Genomic DNA, 6944 nt, shown 5'->3' on the forward strand with positions numbered 1-6944 from the left:
AACATTTTAAATTTCACCATTAGAAGAAGAAGTAATTTAAAAATCTTGAATTAAATGAAGGATTGGACATCTTTATTGATGCAGGAGTAAAGTCCACTCCATTTTCTCCATGCATTGAATACACTATTTGGTTTTACATAAACGTGTCTTGATCCTTTTTGTAAACCAGTTACTCACTAATAGTAAACCCAGTGCTCTTGTTAATTATTAATGAGACTCTAAATATTCAGAGAGATAACTTTTTTAGTTCATTGCATAACACCACCAATGTAAGGGTTTTTAATTTACAATGAAATTATAACTTCATGAAACAAAGTTATAATATAACTTTATTAAAAAATTAACATTTAATGGAATTATTAAATAGTGAAAAATACTAAAATTACATGCTCTTTTGCATTGTTTTTATTTTTTATGTAATCTTTTCTTTGGCATTAAAAAATTAACATGTGAGAAATCTTGGAGAAGAAAATACATTGTTATATATTACTCTCTAGGGAGTAAAGCTACATGAGTGGGCTGTGGAATCTAACGGGGTTTACACATTGGCATTTTTGTAATTTAAAAACTGTGCATGCTGGGCACAGTGGGTCATGCCTGTAATCCCAGCACTTTGGCAGGCTGAGGCGGGCAGATCACTTGAGGTCGGGAGTTCGAGACCAGCCTGGCCTACATGGTGAAACCCCATCTCTACTAAAAATATAAAAATTAGCTGGGCATGGTGGTGCGTGGCTGTAGTCCCAGCTACTCAGGAGACTGAGGAAGGAGAACAGCTTGAACCCGGGAGGCAGAGGTTTTAGTGAGCCAAGATCACACCACTGCACTCCAGCCTGGGCAACAGAGTGAGACTCTGTCTCAAAATAAATAAATAAATACAGAAATAAAAAACCATCTTTGTTTTTAAAACTGACTTCAAAATATATTACAAAGCTATAGTAATAACCAAAACAGCATGGTATTGGCATAAAAGTAGACACATCACCAGTGGAACAGAATAGAGGACAAAGAAAGAAATTCACACAGTTATAGCCAACTAATTTCCAATGAAGACATCACAAACACACATTGGGGAAAAGGCAGTCTTTTCAATAAATGGTGGTAGTCTCGACAATAAAGTTAGTGTCTTCAATAAAGGCAGTCTCTTCAATAAATGGTGCATGTGAATGTCCAATTTTTCTACCACCGTTTATTGAAGAGACCCCCATTTCTCAGCATATGCAAAAATCAGGTCAAAATGGATTAAATATAAATGTAGGCCAGGCATGGTGGCTCACCCTTATAATCCCAGCAGTTTGGCAGGCTTTGGTGGGGAGATTGCTTGAGGCCAGGAGTTCGAGACCAGCCTGAGTAACAGAGCAAGACCGCTTTTCTATGAAAAATTAAAAAAAAATTAGCCAGGCATGGTGGCACGTGCCTGTAGTTCCAGCTACTTGGGAGACTGAGTTGGGAGGATTGCTTGAGCCCTAGAGATCGAGGCTTCAGTGAACCGTGTTCATGCCATTGCACTCCAGTCTGGGCGATGAGACTCTCTCTCAAAAAAAAAAAAAATTAAAGGATTTAAATATAAGTACTGAAACTATGAAACTACTAGAAGCAAACCCTGGGGAAATGCTTTATAACACTGCTCTGGGCAAAGATTTTTTTGGATAACAGTTCAAACTTATAGGCAATAAAAGCAAAAATAAACAAATAGAAGTATACAAAACTGAAAAGCTGCACAACAAAAGAAACAATAAATAACTGCATCTGACCAGTGGTTAATGTCTAAGAATATGTAAGAAACTCACACAGTTCAATACCAAGAAAACCAATAATATAATTTTAAAAAATGGGTGAAAGCGGGCATGGTGGCTCACGCCTGTAATCCCAGCACTTTGGGAAGCCGAGACCAGCCTGGCCAACATGGAGAAACCCCGTCTCTACTAAAAATACAAATGTTAGCCAGGCATGGTGGCAGGAGCCTGTAATCTCAGCTACTCAAGAGGCTGAAGCAGGAGAATCACTTGAACCAGGCAGGTGGAGGTTGCAGTGAGTGGAGATCGCACCACTGTACTACAGCCTGGGCAACAGAGTGAGACTATGTCTCAAAAAAAAATTGTTTAAAATGTTCACTCCAAGAAATTTATATATATATATATACACACACACACACACACACGCACACACACACACACACACACACGAAATAATTGCAGCGCTAAACCAGGCACCTTCGACCAAATCACAACCTCCTCTTTGATTCCCCTTCACTCTAAGCCTCTTTCAAATTCTTTTTCCTGAGCTGGAAGACCAGTCAGATGCCCACGGGGTCAGTGCAAAGCACCTTCCCAGCCGGGCAACTGAGTACCTTTCTCTAGGAGTGCATGACGTCCTTCCCCGCAACTCCTTGTTTTAAGGGATTTAACCCATTAGGAAATTCATTTTTCAGTCTAAGCCAAAAGGAGGTGTCAGACATGGCAGTCTTCACTTCGAAGGTCCGTTTCCTGCTCCAGTCCCTGGCAAGGGTTCTAGAAGAGCCTGGCTGTCGGGTTTACATGAGGCCACCAGAAGATCTAAGCCCAGCTCTGCCCAAGGCGGCTCCTGCAAAGGCTGGGACCTCGGGTGCTGCTTCCTCAACCCTCTCGGTGACCACGACTCAAAGGAGAGACCTCAAGGATGCGAGGAGCAACACATGCTTGGCCTGTGTTCCAGGAAAGAGACCTGTCCAGAGAAACAGATTGGGCAGTTGCATGGAAACTTGAGTCAGAGATGGTGGTTTGGGGGTGATTTGGACAAATTAGGTTAGTTTAACAAAGCTCTGAAGTGGCGGAAGAGCTCCCCTGGACTACTGATTGAACACAGAACAAGAGATAAGCATGGTGTCAGACTAGGTCTTAGAGAGATGCAGGCCAGTCTCCTCCGACAGGGCCTTTGGACTGCCAGGACAGACACTGCTACCTACCCTCCACCAGCAGGAGTCATGGTAAGGAGCGACTGGGGTGGAAACTTGGGAAAAAAGCAACAACTAGATCGTTTTTGGCATTTTAACATAGAGACAGTGATAAGTGGTAACAACAACAAAAGAAAAACAAACAAACAAACGAACCTTGAAGAGACCAATATTTAACCCCCATCCACCCAAGTTTCACACTTAAGTTCTATTCCCATCTCCCCCATTAGCACCACTGAACTAAATATCTATTTTAAAGCACCCAAACCAGTCTAGACCCTCTGGAAACCAAAAGCCCCAGCCAGAGCTGTCACCTGTCTTGGGTCCAGGTGAGAGGAGGGTTCCAGGAAAGGCACCTCGTTAGTCACCCAGCACAGCGCACAGGGCGGCAAGCTCGGGCATGAGCACTTGATGGGGACGCGGTTGGCAGTCACAGCATCCGTGCTGACACGCGACAAAGGGGACTCTTCGGTAATCCCGACTATTTGGTACCAGAGCCAAGACTAGAGGGAGCTGGGTCAGCAGAAAGGTACCCTGAGTCTCAGCAACAGGATGGCCCGTGAGAGGCAGGATCCAGTCGGGAGAGAAAAGGGGACCAAAGCACGTCTTGCACAGGGCTGGTACGGACAGGACTGATCCTTCTTGCAAGGACCAGAGAATGCACTTGACTGCTGGCTGATCAATCTCTAACTGGTGAGTGTGTGTGACAAGGCTCAGCCCTGGCCCCACAGGGAGCCACGAAGCTAACTCAACTGATACAAATGTTCCCACCTCTGCCCCACCCCCAAGTCCCATGGTTCCACCATCACCTGATTTTCATTTGGACTTCTTTTACAGCCAAAGTAGGTATAAATGCTAAACAGAGACCCCCAACACCCCTACCAGGAGGGACACGGCAGATTCTATAATGGCGCAGCCAGAAGGCTGTGGGCTATAGGCAGCAAGGGGGAGAAAGAGAACCGATACTGGCCTCAATCAGAACTGACACCGGCCTCTGCTGATGTGCAAGAAAAAGCGGGAAAGGAGTGTCACGGATGCTTCTGAAGCCCGCGAGTGTGATTTTGGATGGAGGCCAGCCGGTGGGGACCAACTTTGCCTAGCTGGCTGCTGCCAGTTCCTGTAAGGGGCATTTTTTCTGAGTAAATGGCAATTCCTCTTCCATGTAGCATCCGCTTGGATCATGATGCTAATTATAACTGGAAAGGGGTGTTTTGGGGAGTGTATTTAGGAGAGGAAGAAAGAAAAAACTTAAAAAAAAACCTAGATGGCTCAAAGTTTCTGCCTCTTTTGTAGGAATAGTAAGTCAACTATGAGCAAATACTTTAATTCAACATTAAGAGGAAAAAGCATACTTTGGAAAGCATACAGAAAAAAAGGTAGTTAATGTTGGATGGCTTGTAAAACGGAACCTCAGGGAGCCTAAACAAAAATGCATCTTTGGTCAAATTCTGCTTTTTTTTGAGAAGGAGTTTTGCTCTTGTCACCCAGGCTGGAGTGCAGTGGTGCGATCTCAGATCAATGCAACCTCTGCCTCCTGGGTTCAAGTGATTCTCTTGCCTCAGCCTCCCGAGTAGGTGGGATTACAGGTGCAAGGCACCATGCCTGGCTAATTTTTTGTGTTTTTAGTAGAGACAGGGTTTCATTACATTGGCCAGGCTGGTCTTGAACTCCTGACCTCAGGTGATCTGCCTGCCTCAGCCTCCCAAAGTGCTGGGATTACAGGCCTGAGCCACTGCGCCCAGCAACTTTTGCTTTTTAAAATTCCTAGTTTGACTTCACTTCCCAGTGCTCATGGAAATGACATCTGCTGCGAGAAGTGTGGAGTTGGAGGAGTCTCTGGGAGTATCAGAGGGTTGGGGAGTTTTATTCTGGCAGTTTCTTGATCTTCTCTTTCTCGGTCTCGCGTTTGTCTCTTGCTATCACCAAGAAGTGTGAGTAGCGCTTGGCGACCTGCTCTGAGAAAATGCTATCCAGAGTCTTCACCTCCTGGGCTGCAGTGGAAGACTTGAGCTTGTGGTCCCTGTAGCCCTGTTCCTCGAAGGTGGGCAACAGGCCCCAGCTGATGGTACTCTCATTGGCGGCCACAGTGATGCTGCTCTTCCCACAAGCCAGGCTCTGGGTTCTCTAGCCACAGAGGTCCTGCACTGCTTTTGGGTACACGGTAGATTCATGGGAGGTGTTGGTGGCCCCCCAGAGAAACAGACCACCCACTTCACTGATGGCAAAGGAGCAGGTGTAACCAGCATAGATCTGGGACGCCCCACATCCAGAAAAGTCAAACAGCTTCACCAGGCAGGGGACCATCTCATCCTTCTGCTCTGCATGGCCCAAACTGCCATAGCCACCGGAGCCCCAGGAGAAGACTTGCTTCTGGGAGTCCAGAACCAGTGTGTTGTTAGCGCCACAGGCCACGTCTTGCACAACCACGTTTGGTACAGGCGGCATCTGTTCATTTTTGGTCTTCTCGATGAAGATGGCCACTTGCCAGGGCACCAGTTTGCAGTCGTATTCTATCTGCTGTGGCCAGGCAATGAACTTCCCATCTGAGTTGTGTCTCAGCTGACCATATTCAGGGCACCCAAAAGGAACAGAGGTTTCCTTTGCAGTCTATTATCGTACTAAATCCAGCCCCACAGGCTGTTTTGGTAATTGGCTGGCCATTGTACATTATCTGCGCGGGGCTGTGGACAGGGTCTGTCTGGTTGCCAAGGACCAGCTGCCCCATCTTGTCCTCCCCAAAGGCAAACACAGAGCCGGTTTCTGTCAAGGCCAAGGTGTGGTTCCGCCCACATGCTGCAGACACGATCACTTCGTGGCTGAGACCCTCAAAGAGTCTGGGGGCTTTCACTCTCTTGGTGTCGCCATGTGCCAGCTGCCCCTTCTTGGAGGAATTTTTAAAAGCTGATCTCCTAGAAATATAGCAGAATAGTGGTTACCAGAGGGTCACGGTGGGGTCGGGTAGATAGGGAGGATGGGGAAATGAGGAGAGGTTAGTGAACGGGTATACGATTGCAGCTAGTTTGAAGAAATAAGGTCTGGTGTCCTATTTTTGACTATATTTGACAATAGTGAATATTTCAAAATAATGAGAAGTTTTGAATGTTCTTATGACAAAGAAATGATAAATGTTTGAAGCGAAGGTAAGCCAGTTACCCTGATTTGATCATTTCACAATGCATACCTGTATTTAAAGATCACACTGTGTCCCATAAGTATGCAAAATTATGGGTCAAAAATAAAATAAAATGTAAGAAATCTGTGTCTTTGGAAATTACTATTTTTCTCTTTTTTTTTTTGAGATGAAGTCTTGCTGTGTCACCCAGGCTGGAGTACAGTTGCTTGATCTCGGCTCACTGCAACCTCTGCCTCCTGGGTTCAAGCAATTCTCCTGTCTCAGCCTCCTGAGTAGCTGGGATTACAGGTGCCTGCCACCATGCCCGGCTAATTTTTGTATTTTTACTAGAGACGGGGTTTCGCCATGTTGGCCAGGCTAGTCTCAAACTCCTGACCTCAGGTATTCCACCCGCCTTGGCCTCCCAGAGTGCTGGGATTACAGGCATGAGCTACCGCACCTAGCCTGGAAATGACTATTTAAAGTTAGGAGTTATCTGTTGACTTATTTGTTGTCCCTGTTGTTTGACTTGTAGACTTTGGTACAGCCTGAAGTATAAAATTCCTATTGTTAACTACATAAAATCCTGTTATTAATAAACAAACTCAAAAGAATACCAGAACAAAAATTTCTTTATTATGAAGCCCTCTCTTTTTAAAAAGCATTCAGCAGAAACAAACAACATACTGTATGCCAGAATATCAGCACCACTTCCAGAAAATTACTCCAAGTTTCACAGCAGTTTACTGGGTTCCACGGTTTTGGGGAATAGAAAAGCAGGGCAGTAGGTGTCATACCTGTATTCAGTTTCTTTCTTCTATTGTATCCTCCTTTTTTTTTTTTTTTTTTTTTTTGAGATTGCCCAAGGTGGAATGCAGTGATACAATCTCCACCGCAACCTCT

The 6944-nt window shown here is 45.1% G+C and overlaps 1 pseudogene across 1 annotated transcript; it reads right to left on the minus strand.

Annotated features, from left to right (window-relative positions):
- Positions 1 to 1540: 1540 nt before the first annotated feature.
- Positions 1541 to 5855, minus strand: LOC144340821 (protein RCC2 pseudogene; annotated as a pseudogene). Its single transcript, XR_013417265.1, has one exon. The product of XR_013417265.1 is annotated as a protein RCC2 pseudogene (transcript).
- Between the last annotated feature and the right edge of the window lie 1089 nt (positions 5856 to 6944).

Source organism: Macaca mulatta, chromosome 5, assembly GCF_049350105.2.
Source record: "Macaca mulatta isolate MMU2019108-1 chromosome 5, T2T-MMU8v2.0, whole genome shotgun sequence".
Taxonomy (NCBI): Eukaryota; Metazoa; Chordata; class Mammalia; order Primates; family Cercopithecidae; genus Macaca; species Macaca mulatta.